Source organism: Tachypleus tridentatus, chromosome 10, assembly GCF_004210375.1.
Source record: "Tachypleus tridentatus isolate NWPU-2018 chromosome 10, ASM421037v1, whole genome shotgun sequence".
Taxonomy (NCBI): Eukaryota; Metazoa; Arthropoda; class Merostomata; order Xiphosura; family Limulidae; genus Tachypleus; species Tachypleus tridentatus.
The window spans coordinates 107186976-107207394 of record NC_134834.1 but is presented as its reverse complement, the minus strand read 5'-3'; the positions used below and the strand labels follow the sequence as shown (position 1 = coordinate 107207394).

At 35.3% G+C, this 20419-nt stretch overlaps 1 long non-coding RNA gene across 1 annotated transcript in view; it reads right to left on the bottom strand.

Moving 5' to 3' along the window:
* Positions 1-15204: 15204 nt before the first annotated feature.
* The window catches only part of LOC143228170 (uncharacterized), a 40252-nt gene continuing 35037 nt past the window's right edge, over positions 15205-20419 (bottom strand). The window contains exon 3 of the long non-coding RNA XR_013015232.1: positions 15205-15946. This is a non-coding gene — a long non-coding RNA (uncharacterized LOC143228170). The remainder of the gene's footprint in view (positions 15947-20419) is intronic.

Genomic DNA, 20419 nt, shown 5'->3' with positions numbered 1-20419 from the left:
TTTATTCTACTCTTTTAGAAGCAAAATATTTGAATCTAAAAATTTTAGTCTCTACAGAAATTATCAAAAAGGTTTAAAAGTTCTTAAACTTTGTAAACTTAAAAAAACATTTTCAGTAAGGTCGTGCAATTGTTGAAACGCTTTTTCCGTATGATCGAGATAAGGTCTCTAGAGTATAATATTTGGTGATTTTGAAATTTCATTATCGAAGGGAAAATAGCTATAATACTTAACTGTTGTTTCAAAGCAAGTACAATAAGTGTCACATTAAAAATTAATATAACTGCAATCAATTTTACTATGTGATAGTCCATTAGTGTATATTAACCAATTACTAGACTGTTACTAGACTGTTGTAACAATCTAGGCCTAATGAAATACTACGCTAATTTGTACGTTTAACGTGAAAAACTGAACTTATTTATACAGAGTAATTCAATATGCGTGATCCCTAACACAGATCCAAATATATAAACACATTGATTAATTGACACATTAAAAGCTGGGTTACTAGTCTATTCACTGGCTAATCCGTATTTATAAACTAACTTAGAATGCACTTTAACGCTAAAAACCAGCTCTCGATATACGTGGTAAGAACAGCTCATGTTGTAACCTTATGCTTACATACAAACAAACAGTGGTGGGATTCAGTCGGTTCGCATTGGTTCCTAAGACCCTGTTCTTCAACTTTTACGAGTTCGTCGAACCGGTTCTTACTGGCTCTTAGCCCTCTAATGCTAAATGTACAATGTCTCGACTGTCACTATGGGAATTCATGCTATGTAATCGACTGTCACTATAAGGATTCTTGCTTCGTAAATTAGTACGATAACGTTTCAGGCCGGATTTGCACGGGTCTCTACAAGTGACAGATCAGCCATTTTAGACGAAAGAAGAAGAGCATTGCCGTAGACTAATGTAGGCCTACATTTTTCCAACTCACCTTCTTTTCTTTGTATGCTTTAAGTATGATAGATGACTGATACCAAATATTCACACATTGAGCCTCACAGTTTAATGTTATTTTGTACGTTTTACTATAATACAGAATAATTAAAAGTTCATGGATTGGAGATTTTATCCTGAATTGACGTTTTCGTTGTCGATCTTTTCAGTACTGGTTGGCTAATATTGCTACCCTCACCTTTTCAAAGCCAAATTGTGACGGTTAAACATTTAATTTATTCAGACACTGACAAGTTCTTTTAATATGCATATCACCAAAAATATTAAAAGTAGTTCGTGATGGCGACTGACCGTCTAGGGTAATAAAATACATCCCATGTTTTTCCACTGGATACTGAATCTCTATTTGTTTGTATTTTCATAATAGTTCGGTTTGTTGTGAATTTCGCCCAAATATACACGAGGACTAATTGCGCTAACCGTCCCTAATTTTGCAGTGTAAGACGAGGGAAGGCAGTTAGTCATCACCACCCACTGCCAACTTTGGGGTTACTCTTTTACCAACAAATAGTGGGATTGACCGTCAAATTATAACGCCCCCACGGCGTTATGTTTGGTGTGACAGGAATTCGAACTCGCGACTTTCAGATTACGAGTCGAGTGCCTTAACCACCTGGCGATGCCGAGCCATTTTCATACTGACAAGATACGAAATTTGGATAATAGGCTAGTACTCACGTATAAAATATATTCCAATGATAAACATGAACCATAACACCATCGTACTACATTTGTATTATAATCGTGTGGCTTCGTAAAACTATATTTCACTATATAAAAATTCTTATGTAAGCGGAACAGAGTCACCTAAAAACAGTTAAAGGTTAAATTAATTTTCTTTGTTTATATGCCACCATAAAATTGAAAAATGATTATAAAAATAGTTTTCATATCAAAATTTACAAAAATAATTAGAAAATAATTTATATTTTCAGCTCTTTTTGTGAAAGTTTACTAAGAAGTTATATTAACACATTTATTTTTGAAATAAAGGAATTTTGGCATCTTAGGCTTCAGCCCCTAAATTGAAGTGGCAACATTACATACTGGAGTTTGTAAGAAAAACCCCAAGAACTGAAAATTCAAAGCAAGATCCAATTGAACATCTAACACCAGCAACTTCAAGAATCGATGAAACTTCCGTTTCTGATACTGCCCAAACCAGAGATGATGAAGATCCAGCAACTGCTCTTCTGGATTGCTGGAGTATGAATCAGGCCTAGTACTTCAAGAAAAAATATGATGGTTTGGTTGTTCGCAGCAAGAAACTTGGTTGAGATAACTGTGCCAAATGTGATTCCACAAACATAAAGGGAATTCACGTATCTATGGAATGAAGAAGCTACAGTGTTGGAGCAACAGGAAGGAATAAAAGCGTCCAGCAAGCATCTCTCAGAAAAAATTATGACTGAACATTTTTCATCGAAAACAGACAATACATGTGCAATACAACTGAAAGATCGTGCAGATGAAGCCTAGATAAAATAAACCAAAAATATATCAGTTCTACATGTAAAGTTTTTAATACAGTCTACAGTGTAACAAAACGAAGCAGGTTATTTTCTGACATTGAAGATGAGATTGAACTACAAATGAAAAGTGGGTTGAGCATAGGAATAGGGCCTCGTTCTCGGAAAACTGCTGTTAAAATACTTTATCACGTTGCAAAGGAAATTAAAAATGAGATAGTTACTAAAACAGCTGAACAAAATTTAAAACTCTGTGTCATCATTGATGAAACTTCAACCATATCCAGTAAACCAGTGATCATACTTATTGTAAAGATTGAAGATTGTGACCTTCAATTATTGTCGCCAATAATTTTTCTTGATTTGGTTGAGTTTAAAGTACAAGATACTGAAACTATATATACATCTCTATTAAAAGGTTTGCATGATGCAGGATTTGATAGTGGATATTTGAAAAATAGCTTGATCGCAATCTGCTCAGACGGAGCAAATGTAATGCTTGGCTGCAAGTCAAGGGTAAGCATTAAACTTAACAATGATTTTCCTGACATCATAATTTGGTATTGCTTAAATCACTGCTTGCAACTGGTTTTAGATGATGCTGTCACTGATATAAAACAAGTGAATCGCTTAAAAGTGTTCGTAGGTAAAATCTAAACGATCTTTCACCAATCAAACAAAAACCAAATAGAACATTTCGGGCTCGTAATTCGAGGGTTAGGGGTTCGAATCCCCGTCGCACCAAACATGCTCGCCTTTTCAGCCGTGATGGCGTTATATGTGACGGTCAATCCCACTATTCGTTGATAGAAGAGTAGCCCAAGAGTTGGTGGTGGGTGGTGATGACTAGCTGCCTTCCCTCTGATCTTACACTGCTAAATTAAGGACGGCTAGCGCAGATAGCCTTCGTGTAACTTTGTGCGAAACTCAAAAACAAACAAACAATGGAACTTTTCAACATTTTGGAATAAATTGGAAAAGAAATTCTGAAGATTGGTAGAGTTTTGGGACCAAGATGGCCTACTTGCAGCCTAAAATCAACGCTTCCTGTAATGGCGTGCTCATTCAGCATTATACAAATATTTTTCTACTGAGAGAAAATGTTCAGAAATGGCTAGCCGTCCTTGCAACAAATTCTTTCTGGAGGATTTAATAATAATAATAGATATACTGCAAGAAATTTCTTTACTTTCTAATCTCTTTCAAGACAGAATTTTAAATTTAGCAAGAGCTGAAAAACGAATAAAAAGGGTCATTAAGGCATTTAAAATGTTCAAAGAAAGTATGGGAACCTTTGAAAAGTAAATTGATGAAACACTTGCTTCTGGCGCCTTTACGAATATTGAGTTTGTTGAAAATCAAAGATATGTAGGCTTTTTTCGTCAAAATCTCCTGGAAGCAGTAATAAAACTGTATTGTGATAACTTAAAATAAAAAATAATCCACAAGAAAATGACAATAAAATACATGAACTGGTAAACATATTTGAACCAGATTCTTGGTATATTGATAAAGTTTTGTCCATTGGAGAGCCACTAAAATTGTATGAATTCAGTTAGTTCTTCTATCACGAAACCAGCATTAATGATTTCCGTGACTGTGTGGAAAATATCCTAAGAACTCTCCATAATCAAGAGATTCCAAGAACTGTACAAAACGCTAAAAATATCACCAATACTGTTGCTCTTAGTTCCACAGGGGTAGAAAGAGGGTTTTCAATAATGAATGTCGTACATTCTGATAAAAGAAGCTGTCTTACAGTTGATAACGTGGCAAACCTGATGACAAATAATTTGATTGGCTTCCCATTGGATTCATGGGATTCCACTTCAGTTCGAATGTGGCTAAGGAAAACCATACAGCTGATGACAAAAAGGTAAAACGTAGAAGGAATAAAGATATTGAGGATAATTAAGGGGCGATTTAGAAATATTTAAAGCATGCTAAATAAATTATTTCAGAAATATATTTCTGTTGTTATTTTCATTGCAAAAAATGGGTGTATGAAAAGCGAGATACACCGGTTGTTAAATTTTTTTAATCCCACCACTGCCTACAAACTAACTTAGAATATATCAGGTCATCTCTTAAGTAATGTCCGATTTTAGGTTCAGAAAAAGATAAAGGATTTCAAACGTTTTTAATGTTATTTAATCAATAACGTATGTTCCGTTATTATTAATTATTTCTTGTCAATGATTCATAAGCTTCTGAATACCACTTTTATAAAATTCTTGGGGTTTGGAATAAAAGAATGTAGAGAGGGTAGTTTTGACATCTTATGTTCCAAGCTCTTTTCCATCAAGATAGTTCTGAAAGCTTCTGAATAGATGATAATCAGACAGGTTAAAGTCTGATGAATAAGGAGGATATGGAAGTTTTTCCCAGTCTAGCTCTCAGTCTTTGCATATGTAATCCTTGCTGTATGGGGCAGTGCATTATCCTCGTGTAACACAACGCCTTTATAATTGATCAAAGCAGGCCTCTTTTCTTTTAGTGCAGCACTCAAGTGCTCTAACTGTTTACACTAGAAGTCTGATGTAATCGTTACAGTGAGTGGCAGCAACTCAAAGTGGATCACACCAACAATATCCCACCAAACAAACGCTTAACAAGACTTTCCTAAGGTGGAGGTCCATTTTGGGCTGTGCTTTAGCCAGTTTACCTGCACTGAGTCAATGGCTGCAGCGCTTAACATTTTTATAAAATATCCATTTTTCATTTCTACTCACTAGCCTGTCCAAAAATTGTGAGTTACGTTCAAGAGAATGCAGAGAAGTGCAAATGTCCAATATTGCTCTAAGGTTGATTTCTGTCAAATCATGGGGTACTCATTTTCCGAGTTTTGACACCTTTCCAAGCTGTTGCAGATGACGGTGAACTATTGAATGGGTTGAATTAAGCTTCTGTGCAAGTTCATCAACTGTTAGAGCACAATCTTCATCAAGTGGAGCCAGCGGCAAGTCACCATTAAACTCAGCAAGACGACCTGATCATGACGCATCACTTAAGCTGTTGTCACTTCATCTGAACTGCGTTGTACACTACCAAGTGTAGAATACAGAGTATGTTATTAACTTTAGAACACAGTATATATTAAGTGAAGAACATAGTGTCCTCTACCAAGTATAGAATGCGTTGTACGCTACCAAATGTTGAATACTCCGTGGGTCGCGGGTTCGAATTCCCGTCACACCAATTATGTTCACCTTTTCAGCAGTAGGGGTGTTATAATGTGAAAGTCAATACGACTATTCTTTGGTAAAAGAGTAGCCCTACAGCTGGCGGTGGGTGGTGATGACTAGTAACCCTCTAGTCTTACACTGCTAACAAGCTCAGAATATGTGATGTTACACGTGTTAAGGCACTTATTATAATGATAACAATAAAAGTTGTGCACTTTGAAAACGGAGGAAAACATCGGATTTTTCGCCAAAACGCATTCGTGTCCAATAAATTTGTTTGAGAGATCTGCATGTTCTGCAAGTGCAACATGTGCAAAATCCCTATAAAAGTGACGGGTTTTCGGTTTCCATACCTCAGTGTTAAGCCACCGACACGCAATACAGTTACGCCAAGCCTGACTGAAGCACAATGCAACAACGCCATTGGTTGCTTGGAAGCAGGCGAATCTCGATCAGATGTTGCCAGAGCTGTGAATGTCCACCCAAGCACCATCACAAGGCTATGGAATCGTCACCGACAACATAGATCAACTTGTGACCGTCCACGATCGGGCAGACCTCGTGTGACCACGCCCGCACAAGATCGCTACTGCCTCAACCATACCAAGACTGGGTAGGATTTCCGATCAGACCGTACGCAACCGTCGACGAGATTCTTAGGCCCCATGTGCAACCCATCAACGACGTTTATCAACATGACAACGCCCGTCCTCAAACAGCCTGACTCACCACTGTCTTCTTGAGACACAACAACATCAACGTTCTTCCCTTGCCCTCCAGATCACCAGATTTAAACCCCATCGAACATCCTTGGGACGAGTTGGACCCACGTCTGCGACGGCGACAACCTCAACCGCAGACTCTACCTCAGCTTGCAGCAGCGTTGCAGGCTCAGTGGACAGCCATTCTACATGATGTGATTCGTCATTTCATCGCTTCCATGGGCAGGAGATGCCAAGCAGTTATTGATGCTCACGGGGGGCATACTCATTATTGACGTTGAGTGACGTTAAACTTCAACGAGTGAGCGTGGACTTTGGATGTGCAGCAGTGCATGTGCAAAGTTTCACACATGTCATACAGAACTACCCGGAATAAACTTGTTAACAATATGTCTCAACTTTTGCCTTTCTTTTTTTGAAGAGTATGTATATTTATCATTTATTTCATTCATTCATTCACCACTCGATTCCATCAAGGAACATAGGGCCGCAATGACTTGCGGATTCTTCCACAGGTTTTTAAGTGAGTAGGTTGTTAGCTTACTGCACCGAGCCGTCCCTAATTTAGTAGTGTAAGACTAGAGGGAAGGCAGCTAGTCATCACCACCCACCGCCAACTCTTGGGCTACTCTTTTACCAACGAATAGGGGGATTGACCGTCACATTATAACGCTCCCACGGCTGGGAGGGCGAGCATGTTTGTTTAGGACTATCTTCATTATATATAGGGTACCTGTGTAGTTCGCATAATAATTCATTTTTTTTATTAAAATACGTTATTGTACTATGTAGGAATATATCTGGTATAGTTGGTATGTTTGAATATTTGTGTATGAATTCAGATGATGTCGCTGTGAGAACTCTGTATGCTGTTGTGATGAGTGTGTTTTTTATTGTTTGTAGCTTAGTTTTAGTTGTTTTGTCACTTACAGCAATCCAAGCTGGAGCTGCATAGTCGATTACTGATCTAATAATATGTTTTGTAAATTCATTGTTGATGCTCCACTATTCTTGCCAGTTAGACTCCAAGCATAGTTGGTTCTTCGCCAGACATTACTTTTAATTTCATTTACATGATTAATTCATGTTAATTTTAAGTCATAGGTTAGACCTAGAAATTTTTCCGATGTGGCAGTCTGAAGTAGTGCTCCATTGATATGTATTTCACACTGTAGTTTTTCTGTATTTTGTCAGCTTTGTATTTGATGTTCTATGTTTTGTTACAGCTTGTATGGTGTAAATATATTCATTCTGTATTGTAATACCTAATTTATTAAAAGGTTTCAATTGCACTTATCCATATATTTCTACTGTTTAAGAATATAGTAAAAGGGATTAGCAAAACACTTCAGTTTTAGTACGTCCATTAGTTTTCCTGTTATATACTGCTGGCCAAAATCTTAAAGCCAATGAACATAAATAAAATATATGCTTTTTGCATTGTTAGACTCAACCACTTATTTGAGTTGAGCTTCGAAAGATGAAAATAAGAAAAGGGAATATAAAAAACGTTTTTAGTATTTAATAAGAAAAATGTGAACACTATGAAATTCGCCCAAACACTAGCTGGTCAAAATTTTAAGACAATACCAAAAAGAAACCCCAAACAGGGTAGGAAATGCCCAACAAGAGGTCTCAGTAGTGAGATGTATAGCCGTCATTGCGAATAACTGCAAACATTCGCTTTGGCATGGTCGATATAAGCGTTTGCAGAAGGCTGGCTGGAATTTTATTCCAAATGGTGAAGATGGCTTCACGAAGATCATGCACTGTTTGGAATTGACGTTCATTTATATAGACTTCCCTTTCCATACACTCCCAAACATTTTCAATGGGGTTCAGTTCGGGCGAATACGCTGGATGGTTCAAAACAATCACGTTATTCGCCATGAAAAAGTCCTTTGTCCTGCGGACGTTGTGGATTGCAGCGTTGTCCTGCTGAAAGATCCAGTCATTTCCACACAAGCGAGAGCCTTCAGTCAATAAGGATGCTCTCTCCAACATGCCAATGTTGCCAGCTGTTGTTTGCGACCCTGTATAACCTGAAGCTCCATTAATCAGTGATGACGAGAAACCCACTTGTTGAGAAATTTATATGCAAAAACGGCTCGTTTGGGCTGAGAAAACACTTTACATAGAAGAGCGAACAACGTTTCGACCTTCTTCGGTCATCGTCAGGTTCACAAGAAAGAATAACTGACCGGAAGCTGACCACATGTTTGAAAGGGGTTGTGTAACTGTGTGTCGAAATGTAGAGGGCGGTATTAGATGTTTGAATACATAATTTTATTTATTATATTAATATAGGTATAAAGGCGTTCCTTTATATTGGTTTATTTTGGGTTTAAGTTGTTGTATAAGTAAGGCTTCTTTAATTTTACGTTTGTTTATGTTTGTTTTTTATTTAGTATTTGAGTGTTTTCTATGGTTATGTTGTGTTTATTTGACTTGCAGTGTTCGAAAACGTGTGAAGGTGTGAAGTAGAAAATGGAAACCAGATTCAAAGAACATAAAAGTCACCTTCACACGTTTTCGAACACTGCAAGTCAAATAAACACAACATAACCATAGAAAACACTCAAATACTAAATAAAGAAACAAACATAAACAAACGTAAAATTAAAGAAGCCTTACTTATACAACAACTTAAACCCAAAATAAACCAATATAAAGGAACGCCTTTATACCTATATTAATATAATAAATAAAATTATGTATTCAAACATCTAATACCGCCCTCTACATTTCGACACACAGTTACACAACCCCTTTCAAACATGTGGTCAGCTTCCGGTCAGTTACCTCTTTCTTTGTGAACCTGACGATGACCGAAGAAGGTCGAAACGTTGTTCGCTCTTCTATGTAAAGTGTTTTCTCAGCCCAAACGAGCCGTTTTTGCATATAAATTTCTGAAGCTCCATTGTTCCATGGAAGGAAAAAGCATCCCAGATCATGATGGAACCTCCTCCACTGTGTCCTGTAGAAAATGTCTCCGGTGGGATATCCTAATCGTGCCAGTAACGTTGGAAGCCATCTGAACCATCCAGGTTAAATTTTTTCTCATCGGAGAACAAAACCTTCTTTCACTTTTCTACGTCCCATGTTTGGTGCTTCTCAGCAAAATTTAACCGAGCTGTTTCATTGTGTGGAAGGAGGTGTGGCCTTTGAACACGTTTACGGTTTTTGAAGCCTTTCTCTCGTAGATGTCGTTTATTGTTCTTGAGCTACATTTTGCGTCCGTAAGGGCCTTAATCTGGTTTGTCGATTGGCTAATGTCTTGCCGGACAACCCGTCGAATCCTCCTGCTCGACGCCGGCGATATTTTCTTGGGCCGACCACTTGAAATTCTCATTCCGTATCCCTCAGGGTCGTTTAAGAAATTTGCCACAGCAGTTTTACTGCACCCAATCTCACCAGCGATGGAGATACCTTGCTTTTACAGCTCGACAATTCTGCAACGTTCACATTCTGTCAATTTTTTAGCCTTTGCCATGTTTTCACCCAATGTAACACAGATGTCAGTGAGAGATGTTGACAATGCTGATGGGTGAACACAAATGACTAAGTTTCATTACGTGTTTACTGATTAACGCTTCGTTTCAATATGGTCTTAAACTTTTGACCAGCTAGTATTTAGGCTAATTTCATAGCGTTCACATTTTCACTATTAAATGCTAAAAGGTTTTTTATTTTTATTTTCCCTTTTCTTACTTTTATCTTTCGAAGGTCTTCTCAAATAAGTGGTTGAGTCTAACAACGCAAAATGCATATTTTTTCTTCATGTTCATTAGCCTAAAGATTTTGGCCAGCAGTGTATATATATATTTCCTTGATATATTCTAATGATATAACTACAAGCCTATTATGAAAATGATCAGATGGTAGTATGAACGTTTGAATGAGCTCTTTGTAGCTGTTGGTTATGGACAAATTTTCCTTGCCCAAAGTATCTAATAATTTCACATGATTTTGTTCTTAGATTACAGTGTTGTTAAATTGAAAGTATACAATGTCTGTTTTGAATTTCGCGCAAATCTGCACTACCTCTGCTACCGTCCCTAACTAGCACTACCCACGCCAACTCTTGGGCTACTCTTTTATACGAAATGAATAGTGGGATTGACTGAATCGTGATAACGCTCTTACGGCTAAAATGGCGAGCATATTCGGTGTAAAGGAGATTCAAACCCTCAAAGGAGATTGCGAGTAGAGTGCTCCGATCGACAGGTTATACCAGGTCCAATATGAAGTGACCTTTCGTCGCAATTTGTTCACTGGACAATGACCGGATATGGTGATATGTAGCTTAGAAATTAAGGTGTTAATAATAAAATGACCTGCAACACGAAAGAGAAACATCACATGGATACAACAGATAGTTGCTTAGATATGAAGAGACTGTTGAATGTAAAAGCTGGAGTTCCGAGATATTTATAGTGACTGTAGTTAAGTTTCTTTATGAGTGATGTAAGAAAGAAGTAGTCGTGAACATTGATTAGGGACAATGAGACCAGGTACAAGTAACAACTAATGGTGTTCTTTTGTTGCTTGGTACGGCTGTGGATACTGCACTGAAATAAACCCAACTGATGACCTGGGTCTCGAGCCGTGGTTGAGGTCACTTTACGGTCGTTCTTTCAACAACTGACAGTACACAAAAGACGTGCTTGGTAAATCGGTTGTTCGTGTGTATTACCGAAACATTTGCTACAGATTGAATGGTTGGTTATAACAGAAACTAGACATCAAATGGTTATAACAGAAACTAGATATCGAATGGTTATAACAGAAACTAGATATCGAATAATTATAACAGAAGCTATCCACTGAATGCCTGTGACCGAAAGTATAAATCAAATGGTTATGAAATAAATTAGACATCGAATCGCTAGAACAGAAACTGCAGATCATACGATTAAGACAGAAACTATAGTTACAACAGTAACTAAAGTTACTATCATGTAACGCGTGTGATTTGTGTGTACGCGAAAATTTGGATTTCGTTCGTTTTTTTCCTTAAGCAGAAGTCTGACGACTAAACATATCATCAATTCTAATAAATTAATATGCTTTCATACCGTGAGATGGCAATACTAGCATAGTGTTTACGTGTGTGATAAATCAACCAAGGAGAATAAATTAGTCGTTGTTGTTTTGAATTAAGCACAAAGCTACACAATGGGCTATCTGTGCTCTGCCCACCATGGGTATCGAAACCCGGATTTTAGCGTTGTAAGTCCGCAGACATACCGCTGAGCCACTTATTAGTCCGATAATAAGATATTAAAACAACAAAACCATCAGGAAAATGAAAAATACAGTTTTATTTCTGGTGCAAAGAAGTTTATTAGTAATGTAATGTTAAGTGGTTTAATGATAACTAATACTAAGGTTAAGTGATTTAATGATAACTAATACTAAGGTTAAGTGGTTTAATGATAACTAATACTAAGGTTAAGTGGTTTAATGATAACTAATACTAAGGTTAAGTGGTTAAATGATAACTAATACTAAGGTTAAGTGGTTTAATAACAACTAATACTGAGGTTAAGTGGTTTAATGATAACTAATACTAAGGTTAAGTGATTTAATGATAACTAATACTAAGGTTAAGTGTTTTAATGATAACTAATAGTAAGGTTAAGTGGTTTAATGACAACTAATACTGAGGATAAGTGGTTTAATGATAACTAATACTGAGGTTAAGTGGTTTAATGATAACTAATACTGAGGTTAAGTGGTTTAATGATAACTAATACTGAGGTTAAGTGGTTTAATGATAACTAATACTACGGTTAAGTGGTTTAATGATAACTAATACTGAGGTTAAGTGGTTTAATGATAACTAATACTAAGGTTAAGTGGTTTAATGATAACTAATACTAAGGTTAAGTGGTTAAATGATAACTAATACTAAGGTTAAGTGGTTTAATAACAACTAATACTGAGGTTAAGTGGTTTAATGATAACTAATACTAAGGTTAAGTGGTTTAATGATAACTAATACTGATGTTAAGTGGTTTAATGATAACTTATACTAAGGTTAAGTGGTTTAATGATAACTAATACTGAGGTTAAGTGGTTTAATGATAACTAATACTGAGGTTAAGTGGTTTAATGATAACTAATACTGATGTTAAGTGGTTTAATGATAACTAATACTAAGGTTAAGTGGTTTAATGATAACTAATACTAAGGTTGAGTGGTTTAATGATAACTAATACTAAGGTTAAGTGGTTTAATGATAACTAATACTGAGGTTAAGTGGTTTAATGATAATTAATACTAAGGTTAAGTGGTTTAATGATAACTAATACTGAGGTTAAGTGGTTTAATGATAACTAATACTGAGGTTAAGTGGTTTAATGATAACTAATACTGAGGTTAAGTGGTTTAATGATAACTAATACTGAGGTTAAGTGGTTTAATGATAACTAATACTGAGGTTAAGTGGTTTAATGATAAAAAATGATAACTAATACTGAGGTTAAGTGGTTTAATGATAACTAATACTATATATTAGTTTCTTATAACCAAAAACTTGAAAAAATATAAATAAAAATAAAAATAAAAACGTCCCACTACTTTAAGGGATTCCAGGGTACAAGCTATTATGTGGGCTATAAAATGTACCCTCGGCTTTAGAGATGACTCTGGAAATAGGGCTCACATTGCGGTGGAGATACATCGTCTATCAGTTAGATTTTAGTAGTGCAACGTATAGCTATATAACTTTATGTTCGGCTTTGTACGCGTAACGGTTCTTTCGTGGTTATAATTAAACTTGCAGTGAGACTGTTAAACATATTAACTACATCATTTTATTTAATAAATACAGTCTAAAACAAGTTAATTGTCAAATTAAGGTTTAACAGTGTTAACAATAGGTTACAGGTATATTTAGTTATAGTATCGAATGTTTATTTTAACTCTACAAAAACGTAAGTGCCTAAGACTAATTTGGGGGCTAAGCATTCCAAGTTTGTTAGGTGCGATAGGCGTAATAAATGGATTTTATTTGTGAACTCTGAACTACTGTACACTTTTAATGAAGCTTGTTGTGAGAATGCTCAATTTATGTATTGAGTTTTCAGGCTGAAGGCTATCCTAACTAAACTTAAGGAAATAGAAGTATAAAATGTAGGAAATGACAGCGGGATTTCAAAAGGAACCTAAGCTTTTACATGCAAAAGGGGCACCATCTAAAGTTAACAAAGACATTTAGGAAATTAGAAATGGTAGTATTAGGATTAACAGTAGTGAACTTAATTGTATAGACCTTATTATGTTGGGCAACATATTTCAGCCCTTGGTTTATGTAGACGATAAACTATTGGAGAGGGGAGCAAAAGGAATAGAGAATAACATGGATTATGAACTTAAAGAGGTAAGAGTTATATTATAGGTGATTCTCTGACACGGTATGTGGGCAGAATAATCTGTGGGATAAATAGGGAGAAAATACTTAGATCATGCTGACCTGGGGCACAGTTAAAAGGCATAACTGACAGAGCAAGATATATGATAAAGGGAACTGGCAACGATGCAGCTTTTGTTGTGTATGCACAGGCTAATGAGAAGAGCATAGCAGTATGTACAAGGGGTTGGTAAAAGCACTTAAAGATAAAGGCCATAAATTAATTGCGTCAGAGATACTGCAAATAATTAATTGTGAAGATTAAAAAAATTGAGGTCACTGGAGCTAAATGCTAGACTGAAATTAATATGTAAGGGTGAGCAGGTTAGTTGATTGGACTTGCAATTAGTTCAGTGGGAAGAAGGAACTTTTTGGAATGAATGGTTTACGCTTAAGTATTAAAGGGTTTGATACACTTGCAAGGGCTATTTACTCAGCTGTAAGGGAAGTTTTAAATTAGGACTAGATAGTGACGAGGGCAAAGATAAACTAATTGGAACAGAATTGAGAAGTAGAGGAATTTTTAGCATAGGAAATCAGTACAAAAGTAGTTATAAGAACAGACTTAATTGTTACTATTGTAATGCTATAAGTATAATAAATAAAATAAATAACTTTAAAACACTGGTAGGAATAGAAGGTTTTCATATACTGGGAATAACTGAAACATGGTTAAATGTAAGTGATTTTGATGACAGAAGTTTCTTTGAAATACGTGGTTATAGGTGATTCAATAGGAACAGAATAGTAAAGGCAGCCCTTATATGTAAAGTGTGAAATACATCCTGTTGAGGCCCGGCATGGCCTAGCGCGTAAGGCGTGCGACTCGTAATCAGAGGGTCGCGGGTTCGCGCCCGCGTCGTGCTAAACATGCTCGCCCTCCCAGCCGTGGGGGTGTATAATTTGACGGTCAATCCCACTATTCGTTGGTAAAAGAGTAGCCCAAGAGTTGGCGGTGGGTGGTGATGACTAGCTGCCTTCCCTCTAGTCTTACACTGCTAAATTAGGGACGGCTAGCACAGATAGCCCTCGAGTAGCTTTGTGCGAAATTCCCAAACAAACAAACAAATACATCCTGTTGAAGATGAAAATATTAACAATAATAGCAAGAACCTTGAATCCATTTAGGTTTCAGTTAGTGAGTATCAAGGAAAAACCTCTTAGTAGAAATTTGTTACAGACCATTAGATGAAACTGATAAAATTAGTGGGTAACTTCAGAGTAAGATTAAAATTTCTGGAAAACACTTGACAAAGTTTTAGGACCATTGTTCTTATTGATTGACGTAAGCGACATAGACGAAGTAATAGTCAGTAAAATATTTTCATTTGTTGATGATATCAAGGCCTTGGGTGTTACTGGTTGTGAAGAGAATGTTGCTGCTTTACAAAAGGATTTAGATCCTTTAGTGAGTTGGACAACAAATGACAGATGGGTTTATTTATGATAAATGCAAGATATTACATGTAGCTTATCATAATTTGAATTATAAGTATAATTTGGATAGGAATAACATTAGAATTGCAGAGATGCCAGCCATTACAATTTTGGTGTATACATTACGACTTTTCGCTCATACAGACAAATATTACGACTTGTTGCAACTCCCAAATTATTACATATTATATAGGTCTATACAATAAAGTGATAAATTGTTCCCCCAACGTTTGAAATGGGCGAAAGGAAAATTTCTAGTGAGATACAAATAAATGTTGATAATAAATAAAAGACATAGTCCAAATGGCTATTTGCGATAATCATGTTTGTGCTTGAAATAATAAAAAATATTTGTATCTCCGACGTCTACCAACAGTTTGAGTGCGGTGCTTTTCCATACTGGGTACGTGGGGAATCCCCAGTTACGTCATCATTACTTGTCAGCCAATCAGCGCTCGCGCAGAAGTGATATTTCTCGTTTTCTGAGCGGCATAGAAACACCAATGCAATCGATCACAAGTTGGAAAAAAGAGGCTTCGTTAACCATATTGTCTTGTTTCTGGCAAATTTAAAAGAACTAAAACTGTGAATCAAAAATTTAGGAAAGAGTATAGTGCAAAATATCCGGTCATTGCATCAAAAGTCGGTGACAGTCATGCGTTTTGTACAGTTTGTCACATCGATTTTTCTGTGGCGCATGGCGGGATAAACGATTGTTCCAGACATACAAAATCGGCATCTCACCAACTGAAAAGAAGACAAAAACGATGCAGATAACGACATTTATGAGTAAGAATTCAGAATAGGAAAAATAATTTCAAAATAATTTTTTTTAAATTTATTTATTAAATACACAAAACACAGTCATAAATGAGCAATCAATAGTAGGCCTGGCATAATAATTATGACGTATTTAGTATTTACACATGTTATTTAGTGTACTGGCAAAATAATGAATTTTTGGTAGTCAGAAAGTATAACTTACGTGTATAAGGTATTTATTGTATTTGAATATTACTGAATATATGTTATTCAGAACGTATTGAATATGACCGAAGAAGGTCGAAACGTTGTTCTCCGCTTTATTAGTAAAAGTGTTAATACCCATACAAGCAGTCCTGAGATACATTTTTACGTCATCACGAATATATGTTATTGAAAGTATTAAGCATTTAGGATCTGAGATGTCAAGGAGTTTATTAGTCTAGTATATTTTCACAGGTTATTCAGTATTTGATATAGAATAACAAGTACGTGATATATATGATAATTAGTGATTATATATACAGAATAAACAGTAATTTATATAAGCATGATTCTCAGTAATAATAGTGGATCGTGTTTAGAAATAGTGCACACAGATAGACTTACTGAATTTTTCCCACAATACTAAAGATAACAACAGTGGATCGTGTTTAGAGGTACCACACACAAATAGACTTTCTGAGCTTTTCCCACAATACTAAAGATAACAACAGTGGATCGTGTTTTGAGGTACCACACACAAATAGACTTTCTGAGCTTTTCCCACAATACTAAAGGTAACATTAGTGGATCCTGCTCAGAGGTAGCACACACATATAGACTTATTGATTTTTTAAACAATATCAATAAGAATAATAACTTATTAAATGACCAGTTCAATCTTTATCATACGAAGCGTTCTCTGTTTCTTTCTTTGAGTGCAAAGCTACACAATAAACTATCTGTACTCTATCCAACAATGGATGTCTAAACCCGGATTTCTATTTTATAAATCTACAAAATTACCGCTTAACCACTGGTAATGAAATTCTTCTACCTCTGCAATATTCATTTTGAGATATAGTATAATAATACAGAATCATACCAGTTTTAGAAAATAATTACATATCTTATTTGAACTATATGTCATGGAAAAGATTAACAATGGTATTATATTTCAATAAAAGTAAAGCTTTATATTTCATCCGGAATAACTACAACGTGATCCTGGGTTATATCCTGAAGTAACTATACTATGTTGAATGTGATCCTTAGTTATATCCAGTAGTAACTATAACATGTTGAGTGTGATCTTTGGTTATATCCTGCAGTAATTACAAGTGTCGAATGTGACCTTCAGTCATATCCTGTAGTCACTATAACGTGTTGAATGTGATCCTTGATTATGTTTTGTAGTAACTATAACGTGTTGAACGTGATACTTGGTTATATCCTGTAGTAACTAAAACATGTTGACTGTGATCCTTGACTATATCCTGTAATAATTATAACGTTTTGAATGTGATTTTTGGTTATACCCTGTAGTAATTATAATGTGTTGAATGTGTTCTAGTGCAACTATAATATTTTGAATGTGACCTTCAGTCATATACTATAGTAACTACAAATGTTGAATGTGATTCTTGATTATATCCTGTAGTAACTGTAACATGTTGAATGTGATCCTTTGTTATATCCTGTACTATTTATAACGTGTTAAATATGAACCTTGGTTATAACCATTTGTAACTATAAAGTGTTGAATGTGATCCTTAGTTATATTCAGTAGTAACTATAACATGTTGACTGTGATCATTGGTTATACCCTGTAGAAACTACAAGTATTGAATATGATCGTTGGTTATATCCTGTAGTAACTATAACGTGTTAAATGTAATCCTTGGTTATATCCTGTAGTAACTATAACGTGTTGAATGTGATCCTTTGTTTTTTTGTAGTAACTACAACGTGTTGAATGTGATCCTTTGTTTTTTTGTAGTAACTATAACGTGTTGAACGTGATCGTTGGTTATATCCTGCAGTAACTACAAGTATATAATGTGATCCTTAATTATATCCTGCAGTAACTATAACGTGTTGAACGTGATCCGTGACTACATCCTGAAGTAACTATAATGTGTTGAGTGTGATCCTGGATTATATCCTGTAGTAACTACAAGTGTTGAATGTGATGTTACAATGTGTTCTTTACTAAATTTAATGTGCCGGTTCTGATTCATCTATTGTTATATTGTTTGTGCACATAGTTTATAGAGATTTAAAGAACAACAAGCCTTTTCTGTGATAACTACAAACTGTTCAATATTCGCCTAAAGTATATTTTATAATTATATTCACGTATTTGATTCAGAGCTCGTTGCATTCTGTTGTAATATTTATGTTATTTTTATAGACCTGATTGTATTGTGTAGGAATCTTTAAATATTCTATTTGGACCTTGTTATATTCTGTAGTAATATATTAGTGTATTCAATGGACCTGTTTTGGTTTGGTAGTAATATTTAAGGGTTTTTTTTGAGTAACTTTTATGTGTATTATATTGAACTAGTTGTATTCTGAAGTAATTTCAAAGTGTTTCATGTGTTTATGGTTATATTTTGGATTATGATATAAGTAACTTACACAGACACTGTTATATTGTATAGCAATATTTGTGTGTTTTATATGGATTTACTACATTGTATAGTAATATTTGTGAATGTTGTCATATTCTGTAATAATATTAAATAATTTTACACGGTCCTTTTTAGATTCTGGGCAATCTTAGATGGTTTTACGCGTGCCTGGTTATATGTTTTTACAAATATGTAAGTATTTTATTTAGAGCCGGTTATGATCTGTTGTTGTATTAAAAGGTTTTATATAGACCGTGATGTACTCTATAATAATGTTAGGTGTATTTTATGTACGGTGTAATCGTCTTAATGTTGGATCCATAAAAAAAAATGCCATGAAACATTAGGATATTGAAGAACTTGTAATAATTAGTGTTAATACCATTCTTCTGACATGTGATTTTTATGAACACCATGGTTTGATTACAAGAACATTTCTTTTTTAGGTAAAGCTTTATTTGTTTTCATATTCTCAAGTGGTTGAGAAAGTCGCGGTTAATATCTGAACGATTCCTATTTTTAAATGTTTCAAACATCCATTCCTCTTTTCCCTGCGAAAACAAATATAACAAGAAATTGAGCAGATGAGAGATAGAATGGGGTAGATTTACTACTATTAGTCGGAAACAGCTGGACTGTGTGGTTGTAGTATCAACATCATTGAATTAGTGAAAGCCTGCACCTGTTTCCGGTGCCTACCAGACAAAACAGGTCAGGCTAAACACATTTGTTTGTATAATGAATCATCAAAATTTATTCATACATTAAGACACTGACACTGTATGTTCACATCTATCTTTATAAAAGTCTTCTTTTTTCAAATGGCAGGAAACAGGATACTATTAACATACGCCAACATTGGTTATATTGTAATGCTTCGTGATCGTTACATTACAGACCATGATGTTTACTCGTGCAATAACAATACGATATGCTCTAAAAAATTTCGTTACTAGTGCAGTAACAACGATATATCCTTACATTCTACACAAAGAACCCGTTACTGGTGAAGTAACAATACCATATATCCTTACAATCTAACACACAACCTTCGTTACAGATTCAGTAACAATAGATATACCCCTACATGCTACACACAGTACCCGTTACTGGTGATGTAACAATAGATATACCCCTACATTCTACACATAGTACCCGTTACTGGTGATGTAACAATACGATATATCCTCACAATCTAACATACAACCTTCGTTACAGGTTCAGTAGCAATAGTTATACTCCTACATTCTACACACAGTACCTGTTACTGGTGATGTAACAATACGATATATCCTCACAATCTAACATACAACCTTCGTTACAGGTTCAGTAGCAATAGATATACTCCTACATTCTACACACAGTACCTGTTACTGGTGATGTAACAATAGATATACCCCTACATTTTACGCACAGTACCTGTTACTGGTGAAGTAACAATACGATATATCCTTACAATCTAACACACAACCTTCGTTACAGGTTCAGTAACAATACGATATATCCTTACAATCTAACACACAACCTTCGTTACAGGTTCAGTAACAATACGATATATCCTTACAATCTAACAACACAACCTTCCTTACAGGTTCAGTAACAATACGATATACTCCTACATTCTGCACACAGTACCTGTCACTGGTGATGTAACAATACGATATATCCTCACAATCTAACATACAACCTTCGTTACAGGTTCAGTAGCAATAGATATACTCCTACATTCTACACACAGTACCTGTTACTGGTGATGTAACAATACGATATATCCTCACAATCTAACATACAACCTTCGTTACAGGTTCAGTAGCAATAGATATACTCCTACATTCTACAC